We start from the raw sequence: 18,288 nt of genomic DNA, 5'->3' as shown, positions 1-18,288 counted from the left end.
GCATTTGATGCATCAGTCCAAAATGTGACATACTGTTTCAGTTTAGAGCTACAAATTTAAGCAAAGAAGAGAGAGACATGATATGGGAAAAGCCTTTTTAAAATGTTCACGTATCATCATATTTCCTTTTTTATCATGGCTGGAACCTAAAAATTTGGAAGTGGCCTGGGCCTCTCTAGACCAGAGCCTGCTGCCTACATACCTTTACTGCTCCCCGTGGACACTGGAATTGCACTTCTTGCCTCAATGAGACAGCCATCTTAAAATTCAGAAGAGTTAACTATGTTTGGAGACTGTGCCTTTGGCTTTGTCAGTGAAGATAATTCTCTGCTTAGAAGTGAACTTAGAAGTTTTGGTGTTGGACAAGTTAACTTGCCCTCAAAGGGAATGGTGTTTGACCTATGTTCATAAAGACCACATGTAAGTTCAGGTATGACCAGTTCCAAGATGAGGGTAGAAACGGATCTCACCAAGTGAGAACAGGGAGATATAACGTAGCTCCACCCCTTAGTCTTCACAGAAGCAGTGTTGCTGTCTGAACTGGCAGAGCTTTCACACATACAGCTGTACATGCAAATTTGCACTGGTTGTGCAAAGGATAAAGACAGGGCTACTTTTGACGACTAATGTTAGAAATGTTTTTCACCTCTCAGTAATACGTTGCCTCAGGAGCTGCTGTGACATGCTTCCAAAACCAGTCCCAGCTTATTTAGGACAGATTTTGTGGTTTAGCCTTTAATATGCTAAAATGTAGGGGTTTGCCTATGAACTGGCTCCCTGGCAAAGAAGAAATACAGCTAAACTCTGAATATTGGAACCAGTCATTGCTTTCTAATTGTATTTGGCCTTGGGTCTGACGAAACCAAAGTAGGATATGTTTTGGTCTTTATCTTTAAATTAGGAACCTAGTTCATATTAATTCAAATTTAACTTCTAAATTCTTATCTGGTAATTGCTAGCATAAGTTATAGCAACTTTCATTAAGATATTTTCTAGCTATTGGATTCATATATTTCACATTATACTTGTCTGCCTTTGACCATTTGAACTTAATCAATCTCGCCGTATACTACACTTCTATTTATAAGAAATCAATGGACCTTTAAGGCTTATTCTGATATTGCTATTGGCATCCTTAGAGTTTTAGTAAAAAATAAATTGATCGGTTTGGTATTATTGACTGACGTGTTGTGATACTTGTGGCTAGGGATGGATAGATCTGTCAACTTCAGTTTCTCATTTTTCCAGTCCAGTCCTCCACATTTCTGCATTAGTATGCCAGTCCTTGTGAGAACTTAACGGCATTTTAGAGTGCGTGTTTCTAATATATTCATTTTTGCAAGCAATTTCCCCTAAAACAATGGGTTTATGTATGTTATTTTCATTAGCATATGCATTTTAATGCTCACTTCCCTCTACTATACACATTTTTGTATACCTTATTGGGCTGGAGAACTTCATCCCAAAATTCAGAGTATTTTGAAGGATAGCTCCACTTCCATTCATGCATTGTTTTGGGAAGAGTGAATTAGTTACCCTGCCACTTTCTCCCAGGAAAATGCTCTCTTTTGGAGGTCAGTCGGGTTTTCTCTAGATTGGTGTTTGGTCTGATTAAGTAGTAAAGAGTGGGTTTTACCAGGGAAAGCAGCGGGACAAATGGTAGACCATTTGGACGTGTGCCTAGAAAGCATAGGACAAATGGAACACCTCTTTAACCCATGCTTTCTAGGCATGAAAGAAGCGGAAGTGTGGACAAGCCCTTAGTTTTGCATTAAAATGCAAACAATCCAAAGTTCTTCGTAATTCCTTCTTGAGACTGCCTTTTTTGGTATGTACTTTGGACCTAGAAATCAGAAAACTGTTAGTAACACATTCCTAGCTGCCATATTTCCTAATGCCTTTGACCATTTTGGTTGCCCTCTTCTGGACATGTTCCAGCTTGTCAGTATCCTTCTTGAACTGTGGGCAGAACGATGGGGGTGGAGATGCTCCTTCAGGTATACTGGACCGAGGCAATTTAGGGCTTTAAAGGTCAGCACCAACACTTTGAATTGTGCTTGGAAACGTACTGGGAGCCAAAGTAGATCTTTCAAGACTCGTGTTATGTGGTCTCGGCGGCCGCTCCCAATCACCAGTCTACCTGCCGCATTCTGCTCAGTGCACAAAATCCAGAAGCAGAACATCTCCACGATGGCTGCTCAGTCTCTGTTTGAAGACAGTCCAGTAAGAGAAACCCACCTCCCTTCTAGTTAATTGCTCTCATTGCTGAATTGCTATGTCAACCACTTAATCCTAATGTTCAACTGAAATCTTCCCTCCTGCAATGTAAGCCCTGCCCTCTGTGACAGCAGAAAACAAGTCTTTGCACTCTTCTATGTGACAGCCCTTCAGATAGTTAAAGAACAATATCAAAATGAGTCTTCCTGAAATCCAAGGTGCACTTTTGACTTCCGTTGCCTTTGTCTTTTTGAAAGATCTTCACTGCCAACATTACATAGTCACTATCCCACAAAGGTTTGGCTACTTCCCTGTTGTTAAGATCAAGTCAAGGATAACCTATTCCTTCCTTCACCTTCTGAAAGAGAGAGTTGTCACCATGACATGTTAGGCATTTGTTGGAGATTGCATGTTTATCAGAGTTCATCTTCCAGGAAATCATCAGGGTAGCTTGAAGTCCCCCGTTATTTATTATATAAAATACAATCCCATCTTTCTAGTGTCAGCACATCGCTCTTCACTCCTACTAACTCTTGTTTTTTCTGAAACATCTGTAATTTGTTGCAGAAAAGCATCATCCCCATATTTTGGCACTCGGTAGTATTCTGACCACAGTGTTGTTTTTATTTATTTATGTTTATTTTTAACCAGGTGGGCTCCACAGGGCTACCTTGTTTAACTTTCTCTTGTATGGATTTTTTTTAGCATATAACACCACTTCCCCTTCTGTTGCATCAACTTTCTTTGAGCAAGTAAATATATTCCAATTGTGACATTCTGGTCCATAGACAATGGCCAGTCAAGTGTCAGTTATACCTATCAAGTCACATTTATCTTCTGCTAGGAGTTCAAGCTCATCTTGTTTCACCATCACATCACCCCTGTGCTCTGTGCATTAGTGTGTAGACATCAAAAGCCTTGGGTATTCATCTCCAATGTTTTTTCCTGGTATTTGAGAGGCACCCCCTGCCCTAGGCACCCTAAAAAGAGCCTTCCTCCTCCTCCTCCTCCTCCTCTTCTTCTTCTTCTTCTTCTCTTCTTTATTGGGGATCATGAAAACTTCACTAAAGCATGGGTTTTAAGGCTGGTGCTTTTAAAGGAGCCAGAGCACATTGTGACAGTTAATAGGTTAAGCTGATGCTTGGAAGTGAAATATTGTTTACTATATATCCAAGGCAGAACCATTTCAGAAGATCAGAGCATGTCTATTCACTGGTTCACACAGAATATCATCCTTTGCACCTTTCTTCCAATAGCTTGCTCTCCTGGGAAGGGTCTGCCCTCTATATTAGTTTCTCATACAGCGCAGAGCACATCATCAGTACTTAACAAATAATAACAATTTTAGCAGTACAGTACACAAGGGAGCCGCTTATAATGAAGGTGCTTTGTCAAAGAGCATCTTTTCTATACTGTATGTTGAAATTCGCTGTTGCAATTTCCAACTAACAATGTGTGAAGATAAAAGAAGATTGCATCCTTACTGGGGCAGCTTGGAATTGGGACTCCAGACAAATGAAGTTCAACATCTTGATGCAGTCCTCTTGCTGAGAAAGAGTCCATCCCACTTAGGGAGCTAAGAGGTACTATTCAGGATAGATGTAGTGAATAACATAAATGTAATTCCATTTCCTCACCCATAGCCGGGCCAACTATCACTTTGTGTTCCTTCTGCACCTTATTCTACAGCAAAACCTCCAATGATTCCTATTTCTTTGGCGGAATCACAGTTTATTCTTGCTCTAATTTAGTCTTCTTTCTGCACGCTTGACAATACAAAGCTTTCTGGTACATTCCAAAGTTCTTCAGTAAATTACCATATTGTAAGAAAGGTGCTTTATAGAATCATTGAATTGTAGAGTTTGAAGGGAGAGTCCACAACCTTCTGGGGAAGTTCATTCCACTGTTGAACAATTCTTACTTTCAGAAAGTTCTTCCTGATGTTTAATCAGAATCTCCTTTCTTGTAACTTGAATCCATTGGTTTGAGTCCTAGCCTCTGGAGGAAGGGAAAGCAAGCTTGCTCCATCTTCCATGTGGCAGCCCTTTAGATATTTCAAGGTGTCTATCCTGTCTGCTCGTTTCCAGGCTAAAGATACCCAGCTTCCTCAACTGTTCCTCATAAAACTTGATTTCCAGACCCTTGATCATCTTGGTTGCCTTGTTCAGCACACATTCCAGCTTGTCCATATCCTTCTTAAGCTTGTTAATGTTGCTTGCTCTTTGTCCTACTATGCTATTTTTATTTTTTTAGATTTTTGTCATGCAAGGCTACAATAATATTTTAGCTGCTCTGCATAAGCCAGACAACATTCCTCCAGCTGCTTCATCTTGTACAAGATAAATTTTATTTCTAGCACTCTGGCCACTTTATGCACTCTTCCTCACTAGTATTGCAGTGGTTTACCACTCTGTTCAATGGCGTTTTCTCCCTAGTAAGTCTGTTTAGGATTGTGGCCTTAATTGGAAAATCCCATTACTCAGCATTAAAAAAAACACCTTTTTCTTGCAGTGAGCTGTCAATAGATTTAAATGTTTTGTGGTGATGTCATTATGAAACTGTAAAGCTTTTTGATTTGCTTCATGGGCCTTAATGGATTACACCTTGGAAATCAAGCCCTGTAGTGTGTCATTCAGATGAAAATCTCTCTATTTCTGCCTGATATTAAAAGCCATTTCTTAGTTTGGGGTAGTCAATATAGTGCCCTCCAGATGTTGTTGGGTGATAACTTTCATTGTCTCTGAACATCGGCCATGCTAGCTGGGCTGAGAGGAGTTGTAGCCAAAAAACAGCACTTCCGGTCTGTCGCGGCGGAGAGAAGGACGCAGGGACTTCGCGCGCCGAAGTCCCTGGCTTCGCGGAGGGGGGGAAGTCCGCAGAGCGAGCGGACTCCCCGTAAAAGCACCGGGTAGAGAGTCCCGGTGACTCACGCGCCCAGCGGCTGCTCCGTTTTGCGGATCCCCCGCTGCCTGAAAGCTCAGTAGAGCGATCGAGAGCCGGCGGGGTGGAACCGCGGGAGCCATTTTGGGCTTAATCTTACCTCCGAGAAGTGAAGCTCCGAGTCCTGACCCGGCAAGCGGCGGATTCTTCCGAACAAAGTTAAAGGTTTCCATAAAGTAAGTGGAATTTTGATTACGGACTCTAAATTTAACAATTGGAAAAATAGGAGAGACTTTAAAGTAACGGAAGTCGGTCTCTTCCTAATGGAAAACTGGGAGGCGCTTTAAAAAATCTTAAGCCGAACGACGAAAAGCATTTGGAATTGTGGACCCGAGAGAAAGAAAGACTTTTTCGAACCCTCTCAACTCCCGAGTCCGGCACCCCTTGAGGTACAGCATTAAAAAGGGGGAGAGTGTTTTGACAGCTGTCAAAAGCTGTCAAACTGTCAAAAGACCGGGTGGATTTATTGCACTGTTGTGATCAGTAAAAATTGACTGAAAATGTGTTAGAACTATTTAACATTGGAACTAAGAATGGATTTGTGATTGAATCAAAAGACAAAGGAAAAGAGCAGCCAAAATGGAGTCGATCGTCTAAGGAAGGAATTTTCCAGCACCCTTTGTTCTCCACCTCCTGTTTGTCTGCGGTTAGGAAAAGTATGAAAACAAAGTACTCTCGAGCCTTCCAGGAGGCTGTGCTAAACTATCTACAAACATGGGAGGACATTTACAAGGAACGGCAACATCCCAATTTACCAGCAGCTGAGGTTGAAGTCCAAGTCCAGGACTTAGAGGAAAATTTGAATTTGGAGACTGTGGAGATTGAGACTGGTTGCCAGGAGAAACAATTTGATGAAAATTTTAAAGAGGACTTGGACTATAAAAAATATGCTTGGGATGAAGCAAAGCATGGACTTCAAAAGGAAGAAAAACAAGCAGAGCAAGAAAATGAGAAGCAAAGGAACTTGAGGTTTAATGGACTTGAAGATCCTGGAGGGGTTGGAATGTGGGGTGATGACAGTGAGGAATGGGAAAGACAGGGGCAGAGGGGGACAAGGGCCTGGAGACGGACATGGGAAAGAATGGGTTTGGGATGAAAATTTTAGTTAAAAGTTTTACTTTTAGTTTTTGAAAGACGGTTTTCGAAATTTTGGCCTGTTAACGGAAATGCTGATCCAATTGGGGGGAAAGACTTAGGGAGAGGAGATGGAGTGTAAAAATGAAAGAAAATAACCTGGGTTTTCTGGAGGGAGACATAAGAACGGCTTAGGAAAGTATTTAAGCTAATGTAAATTTTTGTAAGTTAAGTTAGGTTTTTAGGCAGAAAGCTGCCTACTCTCCTCTCCTTACTCTGAGCTACTCAGTGGCAGGGAGTGCTCGGAGGGGTGAGGAGGGGATATAATGGAACCTTGGAAATGCTGTGCCCTACAGGTTCCTCTTGTGGCAGGAGGGGGCCTGTGGGAGGGCAGCACGGAAAAGGAGGAGGATTGAGTTAATATTATAAGAAAAGGATTTTAAACTGAAATAGAAAACCCGCCATAAGCTTTTAGATTTTGTTCAGGGAAAACCAGGAGGAAGACTATCGAGGAAGTCACAATTATAAGGTTAAGATAATAAGAATTGGGGAGTTAAAATTCTCCCCTACTATTGTTATGTGTATATTTGTTTAAGTATGTTTATGAAAGAGCTGGGGGAAACCAATCCTCAGAGCTCCTCCATTCCTGTCCCTTCAGTGGCAGGGGGGGGAAGAGGGGGGAGGGGGGAGGTCAAACCCAGCTCACAATGGACCCCCTTTGATTCTCAAAACGCACGGGTTTCACTGGTGGCAGAGGTGGACCAGTGGGTGGAGGGAAAACGAAGGGACAGTGTTGTATTGTATGTTTGTGTAATTGTGTAGTTTGTTTAGTTTTGTTTGAAAATTAATAAAAAATTATTATAAAAAAAAAGGAGTTGTAGCCAAAAAACAAGCTAGGGCCTACCATGTTGGCTACTCCTGTCTTAAACCGATTCCTAAAAGGGATGTTTCTGGGTAATTTTGCTGAATTCTTTGATAGCACAAGTGGGATGCAGGAAGGTAGTACATTTTCTAAATTAATGCAATTCTGTATTAGGTACTGGTGAATCCTTACTGTTCCTAATATAGCTCTTTTCATTCCATTTCATCTCTGGCCTCTCACCATGAGCTCAACAAGGCCAAAACAGAACTACTGACCTTTTCCTTCTGAACGAAACCCTTTCCATTTCTCAAAGTATAACCATCTTTCATGTTGCAGGTGCTTGTAACATAGTCCTTGAACTCTCTATGTTTCATTTCTCTTTTTCTTGTGGTAAGGTAACAAACTGCCTCTTCATGATCTCGGTTTTTATTTATCCCCTGAGTGCCTCTCTTCTGGAAGAACATAAGGATGCTTGAGAATCCAACTGGGAAAAGCACAAAAAAAAAAGTTCGAAGAATGCTTACATGAGAAGATTTGTCTGGGTAAATTACAAGTGTGTGTTGGTATGTGGATGATTATGGCCAGTGACTAGAATAGCTTCAAACCTCTACTTCAGGTAGGCATAAGCTGCCATTGCCATAGCCATAGCAGAACATGCAACCATAAAACAATCATGGATCATTTATTCTCTTTATTGGGGATGGCCTTACACCAATCAAAATTAAAAACTATGGGTCACTACATTGATATTTTGTAGATAAAAGGAGAAACCTATTTTAAGGGGAAACAGTCGATAACTTACTCTGCTAATCTGGAATTGCTGTAAATTGAGGACCTATCTTGTGAATATTCCACCGTCAGCTGTGGCAACTCTGTGTGTGATAAGAGTTGCATAGTTACATGTTGTGACGTGCTTTTGCCCCCTTTAGGGTTTCTGGGTCCAGGCTCAGTGAAGTCACAGGCAGTGGGGCCAAGTCATGGGGAGTTGCAATAAACACAGTGCAACCATTTTGGGATTAAACAACCCACAACTTTATTGATTACAGGTGTCAGAAAGTTTTGCCACAGGCATTGGGTGTATATCCTGTATCGACTCAACCTGTCTGCTTGTTTTATTATTTGGCAGGGTTAACCAAGGTTAAGGCCCCCCCCTGCCGATTCGCCACCAAACCACTCACATCTGCAACCTGGGCCTGACTGGCTTTTATAGCCAGATAGCAGACCAGAGGGGAGAAGTTTTCCCTCTGGTCTGCTTCCCAAACCATCCACCCTAACTCACCCATGCTTGGCTGCAACCATGGGTGATCTCCAGCAGCCAGTGGAGGAGGAAGTGACTTCCTCCTCCAGCTCACTGAGTCTGGAAGACCACCTGGTACTTCTGCAACCATCCTGGACCACAACCACTGCTTCCCTCCAGCTGGCAGTAGGTGGTCCTTCCATGGAACAGTTTAGCAGGTCTTCAGTGGAGTCTAGACATTTCATGAAATAAGATTCTCCTAGACCATATACATAATGTTTCACTCTTTACTACAAATGACTGCTCCACAATGATTAAAGCTGTCAAACTGTCTGCATGCACTTTGAAATAAAGCAACCTCTTTACTAGCCTAAATGTGGGTACAAGGAGTGTGAGCAGAGCTGTCCTAGCTTAGGGCTGGGGAGGAGTGGAGCAGCGAATGCACAGCACATCCCAGCTCATGTTAGCTAGGGTAGGACAGAAGGTGGTGGCATCTTCTGCCTCCTTGCTGTCATAGCTCTTGACCATGTCAATGGATCTATGGAGCTTTGGATTCACCGGATCCAAAACCGCCAGCACACCACCCACAAAATGTCCCTGAAACACCCTGTTTTGGGTTTTCTGCATGTTACCACCAGGAATCGAGCTGCTGGCAGGAGCTCTCTGCCCGCTAGGGCACAGCTGGGTGGCAGAGCCTCCAGCCAAATGTGCTCCTCTCCACAGAGGCCAGCGAAGATTTGCCAATGTGTCATTCTGGCCCCTCCACTGCATTGAGGGTTAGGATTGCACTCTCTTTCATTAACCTGTGTTATGTGCCCTCATACCTAATGTCTGTTCCTTGTAGGCTTGGCAGTACTCTACTCCATCTTTAGATATACTAGTCACAGCTAAGGATTTAATCTGTTTAATATTTAGCTGGTCCAAATTCTTCAGGTAGCTCAGTTATTGGCTTGAATGTTGATTTTCCCACCCTGCTTCTTGGGTGAATGTACAGGCCAACTTTGACAGCTAGGGGCATTAAACAAATAACACTCCAGTTGAAGTAGTTGTTCGAGCTCCTTGAAAAGCCTCAAGCATTATGTCTAATCTAAATGATGGTGTGCCCTTTTTCACCACACACTGGGATCAGTATTGATTGAGGGGAAAGAACATACTCCACTGAAGAACTGCTAAACCCCTGCAGCATCCTGCTTTGAAATATCTCGCCCAAATTCTGGCCATGCTTGTTAGCTTGTGAGAGCTCATGACTTGCAGCCATTGGGTGGTTTGGGGTTTTCTTTGGCGCTTCGCAGGTCACGGGGTATTTGCATTTGTTCTCTCCAGCATAGAAAAAGCACTTGGCAGAATTCTTAAAGCACTCTGATTCTGAATATCCCAATAAAACCAAACCTTGCTTGAAAATGCAATGCTTAAAATAAAAGGGGGAGGGGGAAAAACCCGAACAAGCTTTTGAGACACTTCTTTCTCTCTGAGGGTGCTATGCCTTGCTGGAGATCTGTTTGAAAAGGAAATGGAAAGCTTTCTGCTGTTTTCAGGTAGAGGCAAAGTGAATAAAGAGTAAGCTAAGCTGGGTGTTGCAAGGGATGGGACAGGGCAGAATCACTGTACATTCAATGAGACAGAACCCATCTGTGACCTGAGGCTGTGGCAGGAAAAGGTAGCAAAAGGTATTGGTGCAGAAGGGTCCTCTGCTCTGGTCCTCCAGGAAGCCTGAAGCCGCTACTTAGTTGTTGGGTTTTTCTGCACAGAACTGTGGTAAGGCTGGATATATGCATTCCTGATGTGCCTCCCAAGTTGGCAAGCATTCTGTTTATACCATTAAGATATCAGAGCCACACCAGGCTGGAGTATAAACTGAATATCTTCACTTTATTAAAACTAGAAATGTCTCCATTTGGGGGGCCCCCTCACTGAACCAGATTGCCATTTCAGATTAATTTCTACTAGACGACCTGGTGTGTCTTTAATGAGAGAGACACCAGAGTGATTTGGGGAGCAGGAGGGAGGCGAGCGATTCACTCTGCTTTAGCCTTTCATCCCCTCCATATTTGATAAACATTCCCTGCTGCCTACAAAACAGGTCTGGGGGTCTGATGCTGGCTGCTGTTTGCCTCATCAGACAAACAGTCTAGCATTAATGAGGCCTGAGACAGTGGGGGTCCAGGCTGGCCACATAGGGAGGTGTGAGACAACAGAGCTGTTGGGACTTGCGTGGGACAAGGGTGGCGTCAACAGAGATGTACCGGCGATAATTAGAGCAGTGACTGAGTGGCCAGTGAAAGACATTGAAATGTATTCTTTTATATTGGTCAAAAAAATTCCCAGTGCTTATTTTTAGAGGGACATTAATGTGTATTTAATAGGTATATACTCCTTGTTTTCTAACTGTATATAGGGTGCTACTCTGTATTGAATGTGTTGCTTATGTTTACATGCACTCTGTATGGGGCTGCCTTTTAAAGACGGCTCAGAAACTTCAACTTACACAGAATGTGACCTCCTCAAAGCTTGTGGGCTCACCCCTATAGTGCTAGTTTGTTTCTACACCCAATTTAAAGTGCTAGTACTTTAATCATTTGTGAATAGGTTATTTGAAGGGCTGCCTGTTTCTGTAGAAACCTGACTGGGCCTGTAAAGATCGGCCTTGGAGGCCCTGATTACCACCTGCCATCAAGATCTATTAGGTCGGCAAGCACTAGAGACAGGGCCTTTTCTGTGATGGTCCCACATTTGCACGGATGGGTAGAACAGTTTGTTTCCAGTCCATGTCAATTTTGCATGTGTTCGTTCAACTGTTCCATCCTGCTTCTGATAATCAGTTGATTGATTATCAGTCCATATTCCCGGGCTCCACGCAACACTTCCACAGGATGTTACCCCCTCTGAGCCCGGTTTTGGCCAGGGAGGGCGGATTATAAATAAAAATTATTATTATTATTATTATTATTATTATTATTATTATTATTATTATTATTATTCTGTTTTAAAAATCAACATGAAAATGTTTAAAGTATTTACCCATTTCCTCTCTGTATACATTTCTAGATATGTTTTATCCTAAAGTATGCATTTTAAAGACATTTTGTTGTAAATTTTGAGCCAAGGACTTAATTGCGAAATTCCACGACGTGCATAATTATGTTCTGATCTGCATTTTCCTTTAGCGGGTGCAGATCAGGTAAGTTTACATCCAGATTCAGGGAAATTTGATCTCTCCAGCATCCCTACGTATCTGTGAAACTGCCCCACAAGGCATATGTGTCTAGACCAGCTCCAATCTATATTAGATTTTAAACAGACCATAAAAACTTATGTGTTTCAATCTTCTTTTAACTAAGATGTTGGGATGGATATTGAATTGCTTAAACTGTTCCTGTTTTTGTTTTTAATCGGTTTTATCTGAATTGCTGTGCTGCATATGGTTTTTAGGATGCTACTTTTAGTGCCGTAATCACTTTTGGATTGCTTTAATTGCATTTTATGTTTTTAATCGTTTGTGTGAGTCACCTTGGGAGGGCTCTGCTCATAAATATTAGAAATAAATAAATAACAAGCCCTGTGTTTTCGAATGCTACAGTACAGCTTGCCCATGTCGGCCCAGCTTTGTAAGCATGCCCTATCTGTTCCCAAAATCTTTTGGAAGTGAGACATTGCCTGAGTCCAATCGAAAATATGTACATGTCAGTGTGAAAAGGATGGTAAGGGAACATATTTTGAAGTTAACATTCATAAATATTTTGTGGCGTACAACAACACCCTATGAAAGTGGCTTATGTGGACTGTGGGTTGTCTGCATTGAATAGTCACTAATATTCTGCATTGCTTCAAAAGTGACATATTCAGTTATGGAGAAGCCACTATCCATGTCAAAACACTGCAAGTTTTCTAACGCCCTTTTGCTCTCCTGCTCTTCTTAAGAGTCTTCTTTTCTTTTCCTTGTTTCCTTTGATATTCCTCAGCTTTATTCTCCCTCATTGACATTTAATCTGAATGTCAATGGCAGGGGTAGTCAACGTGGTGCCCTGCACATGTTGTTAGCCAGGCCAGGGATGATGGGAGCTGGAGTCCTGGGCTCCTGGTGGAGAAAGGGCAGAATATAAATTGAAGAATCGATAAACAGTCCCAACAGCATCTGCCTCTGGTCTATGGGGAAATGCCCATTGTGAGTGGTAGGGCAGAAGGCAGAGAGCCCAAGAGCAGGCAGCGCCAGTGACAGTCGCAGGCAAAACCAACTCAATCTAGTCTTCTCTCCCTCTTCCTCTGACTGAGTCATACAAGGGCAATACTGAAGTGGAGGAGAAGGAAGTTGACAGCAAGTGCCACCCCATGGACTAGTTGCAAGTACGCAAGTGTGCCGGTGAAGGCTAGCTGAAAGCAACCTGATGTTGGGGTAGCTGTGCCCCCTTCACCCTAAAAGAGCAGCCATCGCTGTTCCAAAAAATGAGTCCACATAGCTGAAATGCACCAAACTAGTTGTGTTGTTTCCCCTCTTCCCCACTTCATTTGAAACAAGTGGACCTATATTTTGGAACATAGATGAACATAATAAGCTATCTACATTGGCTAGTACTGGCTTTCCAGGGTTTCAGACAGGCGTCTTATTTGGCCAAACTGAAAGATGTCAGGGATTAAACCTGGGACCATTTACTTTCAAAGCATGCGCAGTGCCACTGAGTTGTGGCTCTTCCATAAATATATAAATATTGATATATAAAATGTACTTAGTAAGAAAAATCCGCATTACAGTGTTGAAGGATGTTCATGAGGATATTTCTTTTTTTTAAAGAAAAATGCAAATTGCTGCTGAAATGCGGAGAACTGAATTTAAAATTGGAAAAATGAGAAACCAAGAGAACTCAAAATGACAGATTCTTTCATCAAGTTCTTTCATCAATATCCACAAGAATTACAAAGTCAAGTGTGTGAGCTAGAGTTCATGCTTAGATGGCTCAATGCTTAGAAGTAGAAGACACACTGTTTTCATTAATGAGAGGTTATTTTTATATGTCTTTTATACACCAGGAATTACTAAAAAAAAATTATTATTTTTTACTATAAACCCACAGAAGGTGGGAAAGCTTCTCAGAGTGAGGCGTGTGAATCTGCCTGATGTAGGAGAGTTTGGCTCTCCAGGCAGGAAAATGAATCAGTCCCCCATATTTTCTCCCAACACAGACGTAGCTTCAGGCAAAAAACACTGTAGAAATTGCTGCCACTGAAGCCAAGGTGGTGGCTTTTTTTAGTTTTTTAGTTTTTTGCCTGAGGGCAATGAAAAACCTGAAATGCTCCGTGGGAAAGACTCAGGTGATTGAATTTGCTTTGCAAACAAATAGGTTAACATTTTGTCAGCTCAAGGGGATTGCATGCTGTCTGCATGCCTCCATGATCACCAAGGAAACAGCACCACATGGGACTGCTATGACAGACCTGTGTCCATAACAGAGTTATTTTGAGGTTCATTGCTTGTGCTCGTATTGAGCTAGACTTTACTGGCAGATAACTGGGATTTTCAGAGTTTTTAAGGCTGAAGGTCATTCCCAAGTTCCTCTAGTCTGGTTCTGTACAGAACGGGACAACCGTTGTGTGTACTTCGCAAGAACGGCCTGCCTGCCTATGAGGCTGGGTGATACAGCTGCCTCAGGCAGCAGGATCAACAGGGACGTTAGGGCGGTGGCAGTGGCAGTGTGGCCAAATCTACTGCACAGCGCCCCCCACCACCACCACACTCAAGCACACCAGCTCTATGGTGGCCGGCCCAGAGCATCACCACAATGCTTGTGCCATTATGAAGTAAATTATAGGAAGACAGTGCTGGAGGGCCCAGATGAGCTGAGACCAGAATGCAAGCAATGTGCTGCTGGAGAGGGATGTGGAGGCAGCTGGAGCCAAGTTGGAGGGTGGCTGTGAATGGGGAGCTACTGGCACTGAGAAGTGGCATTTTCCGTTTTGCCTCAGGCAGCAAAACCTTCCAGGCTGGCCCTGTTCACAAGCACAAGCCCTGATGATCATAGATCTAGATTGTAACATATGAAGTAGCCCTAATAAACTCCTATGGTACAAACACCAAATTCTATTACCTGAAGGAGCTACCTTGGTCAAAATGAATAGAATTGGATCCGTCTCCCATCCCCTGGCCACCCTGAGATGGCATGCAAATAAATCCTGTGCATCTCGTGATTATAGTGTTGTCAGATCAATATTTCAAAAGTAGGGGAACTTAGGTATCAGAATATATGAAAATAGGATTGGCCACGGTGGTTTATCGAAATGTGAAGTATGGAAATTGAAAGCATCTATTATGTTTTATAGGATTGTGACATACAGGAATAAAGACAAGCCTTTAATATAAGGGGACTCTCTTAAAATGAGGGCTATCTGGCAGTCGACATGAATGTTACCAGATTACCCAGGTTTGAAATATCTCCAAATATGTTACTGTTTCTTTGAGTGTAAATTTCTAGCTGAAGTACATAAAACAAGGAATATTTCAGCAGCAGTAAAAATGGGCAGGGCTCTAAAATGTTGCTTGTTGCCCACAAGTAACAATCTGCTTATTATCAGTTGTCAGTAGCACCTACACTTTGTGGTGTAAGTCAGTTGCAGAGCTTCAGCAAGAAAGTAAAATATATGGGCAATCTTGACTGTAGCCCACCCTATAATTTGGTATTCCAAGAAGCTGATTATACTGAAAGGGAACTCGCTCTAACTGCTGATCTGCTAAGCCCTTTTGACAGAAGTGGATGAAATTTGCCGTCATACTGGCCCCTTCAGAGTGCATAAACGCTTCCAAATTACAGGCAAATAGTCCCAGCAGCATTTTTTCAGGGTGTCTTTAATGTTTGGTTTTTAAAAGAGAAAAGGAAGAATAAGAAAATGTCTATAACCTTTTTGCGCGAGAGGGATTGAATGACATTTGAGAGCAAAGGTTGCCCATTCTGAGGAAGTGAGTCCTCAAGATAGCTGTAGTGTTTTTCTTACAAGGACAGACTTTACAGTTTTACAGTGAGTAAAAAAGAAACAGCTTAATATTCCTTAGTGTTTTGCGGGCAGTTGGTCTGAAAATTGCAGACATAAAAGAGGTGCCCCGGTGTAAGAAACATGCCAAATTGCAGGCAAATAGATCCAGGGGCTTTTGTACTGGGCACATTTGAAGTTTATTTTGTAGTGAGAAGACGTCAAAGGGATTCCCTTCTGGGTAAAATCATTCCCTCTGATTACAAGCTTGGCCTGTCAGTCACAAGAGAATCTCTCTGCCCACTCTGGTGTGTCCTTTCTGTTCCTCTGTTACCCCACTCTGGTGTTAATGGTGGTAGAAAACAAACAAAACCCAGATGGCAGATGAGATTCTTACCTCTCCCACTAGCCACAGACCAACTTGGACAGGTATGAGGCATGTCCACCTGTAAATCACCTGACCTCATTATGACATCAGGCATAGGAGCCAACTGCTAGGGGCCTAGGTCCCTTCGTGCCCCACATAAAATATTTGAGGGGGCCAAGCCCCCCCCCAGTTGATGGGCATTGCTATGTAAATGGTATGTGTGCACTTTTAGCACTCAACCTTGCTTCAAGAGCACATGAGTTATCTCCTGCTCTCCTTCTGCATCTTGGGGAACAGATGGCCTTCTGGGAAATATTCACTTGCACTTCCTTCTTGACAAACTGAAGATTAGGCCTGGTCTTCTCTTACATGGGGGAAACATATGCTAATATAATACATACTGCTTTCTTATCATCCCCTAATGAAAGACATTATTGAAGTGTGTAGAACAAGCAGTTACAGTAATTCATGACAGCACCAATTTGGCTTCTCGGAGAAGCTATAAACTGCTATTCCCTGAGCCTAATGAGGATGGGCAGCTGATTTTGTGTGTCTGTGAGGTGGGCGAGAGAAAAAGCAACTTCTCTGTGGCCAAGAATGTGCTAGAATGCCCTGACTGCCCGGCCGAAGGAAGTGGGAGCTTCCTACTCCTCTGTAAGGAAAATCGTTTAATATTAACCATAGCAATGTATTCCTGGAAAATAAAGCCCACACAGATGTTCAGGGAGTAGCCGTTGAACAAGAGAATATGCCTCACTTGTAATAAAGAAAGAAATGAAATAAAGATCATCACATTTTTGCTACCACTAGAGTTTGTGGAATGCGAGCACATGAATTTCAAGCTCACCTGTGTGCCTGCCCACAGTAAGCAGATTTTATATTTGCAAGTGAGGCTGTTCACCCTGGAAACTCGTCATTAATCATCCTCTTCCAGTGGATGAGAGGGTACATAATTGGACAGAACATTTCATTAAAACCCACAGTCATTATCTCCTGACATATCTCATCCTGAGACCGTGAGCATGCAGCGAAAAATGCAGAGTTGTTTGTGAGAGGCTTCACCGCCCACCTTTGTGGATATGAAGAGTTAGATCAGAACTCTCTGCGAAGCATCCCAGAGAAGCTAGTTTCATATCTAAGCCAAATCAGCCATCCCTGGCCACTGGGCATGTCCTTCTGGATTCCTTTCCCAGATTAGACCTCACATGAAGCCCAGAGGAAACAATAAACTCTGCACAGAAGCTTCACTGTGGCACAATTTCCGGCTAGCAAATCAAGCTTCTTCGTCAACCCCAGGGAGGTTTCCATCACAGAGTGAATGTTTTTCTTCTCACAAAAGTGCACTGTGATCAGAGGCTGGGAGAGGGAGGTTTGTTTGGCAGCTTGCAAAGAAATCAGATCAAAGCTCTACGTAGGCAGCATTTTGGAGATGAACTTTTCTCTGGTGCCCCTATCATGTTCGCTCCATTAACAGTGGGGCCTAGGGGAACAAAGATTCAGCCATTCAAATCTAGTCCATTGAAGGGAGGGTTTTGCTTTGCTACTGCTGTTTCCTTTCTGAATGAGGGCACTGCAAAATCCACAGTAGGAAGTATGGAAATAGTTCAGCTCATGACAAGGTATCTGCACAAGGGTCCCTTACTTTAAGAGAAAGCTCATATTTCAAAGGATTTTCTTTTCTCTAGGGTACCCTAAGCAAAAGAAAATTGACAAACTGATTCTGAACACCAATTGTTCCTAGCTGATCTCTGTAGAAGAGAAGCTATTACTACAGTGTCCACTGTTGTCATTCCTGACCCCCAGGATTCTCTAAGTGAACCCCATATTTGCTTCCTGTTCCCAATTCAACTGAGCAAACTCGTCACCATCTCTCAAAATGTTGTATTGATTCAATCTCTTACCCCCATGCTCAACGGTTTGCATTTCAAATTCAATATGCAAAGAATATTTGCCAGATGAAAATAAGCGCACTGACGTATGAGAGTAACTTCATAATATCAAGGTTACAAAAAAGCACCCTGAACAAAGTCACTTCCATGGGGTCCAGAGAGTGTACACAACAAATAGCTGTGGGAGTTTATACTTCCAGAGAACAAATTACATATTTGTGGCTATGGATGTGTTGTATTTAAAGCTTTGGTTTCTCAACAGTTATAGTAGAGCTATGGGGGGAAATGCAAAGCAAACAAAAAACAGTATTGCATGAGATGTTATGCAATTAGTGTAATTGCATAAAATGAAGAACAAAAGCACAATCACGTGGCTTTTGGAGAAAAGGCCTTTCAGTTTTTACAATAGCATGCTGGCCAGCACTTGGAATAAATAAAAAAACAGGAGATAAATAATACAGTACAAACTAGCATGTAAGCTGTACTTGACTGGAGATGGGGCTTACAAATCTACTTTTGTCCATAAATGCCCCCAAACGCATGTCACTTTGGGAACATTTAAATATCTATAGAAATCATAGGGAAAGTTTCTCACATTCCGACGTTATGCCCCCTGAAAGAGTTTTAAGTTGTGATCTTTGACACATACTTTGGATTGATTTATTAGGAATCTAAATTTCAAAAAAGTTACATTTCCCATTTGCCTAGAAAATGTTTATTAATTTATATCTATCTATCCAACCAACTC

At 42.3% G+C, this 18,288-nt stretch overlaps 1 protein-coding gene across 2 annotated transcripts in view; it reads left to right on the top strand.

Annotated features, from left to right (window-relative positions):
- MDGA1 (MAM domain containing glycosylphosphatidylinositol anchor 1) overlaps positions 1-18,288 on the top strand; it is a 254,704-nt gene that overhangs the window by 166,310 nt on the left and 70,106 nt on the right. The gene's annotated exons all lie outside the window — the stretch shown is intronic.

The sequence above is a fragment of the Zootoca vivipara genome, chromosome 3 (assembly GCF_963506605.1).
Source record: "Zootoca vivipara chromosome 3, rZooViv1.1, whole genome shotgun sequence".
Classification (NCBI taxonomy): Eukaryota; Metazoa; Chordata; class Lepidosauria; order Squamata; family Lacertidae; genus Zootoca; species Zootoca vivipara.
Note: the sequence above shows the minus strand (reverse complement) of the source record. Positions and strands in the feature narration are given on the sequence as shown.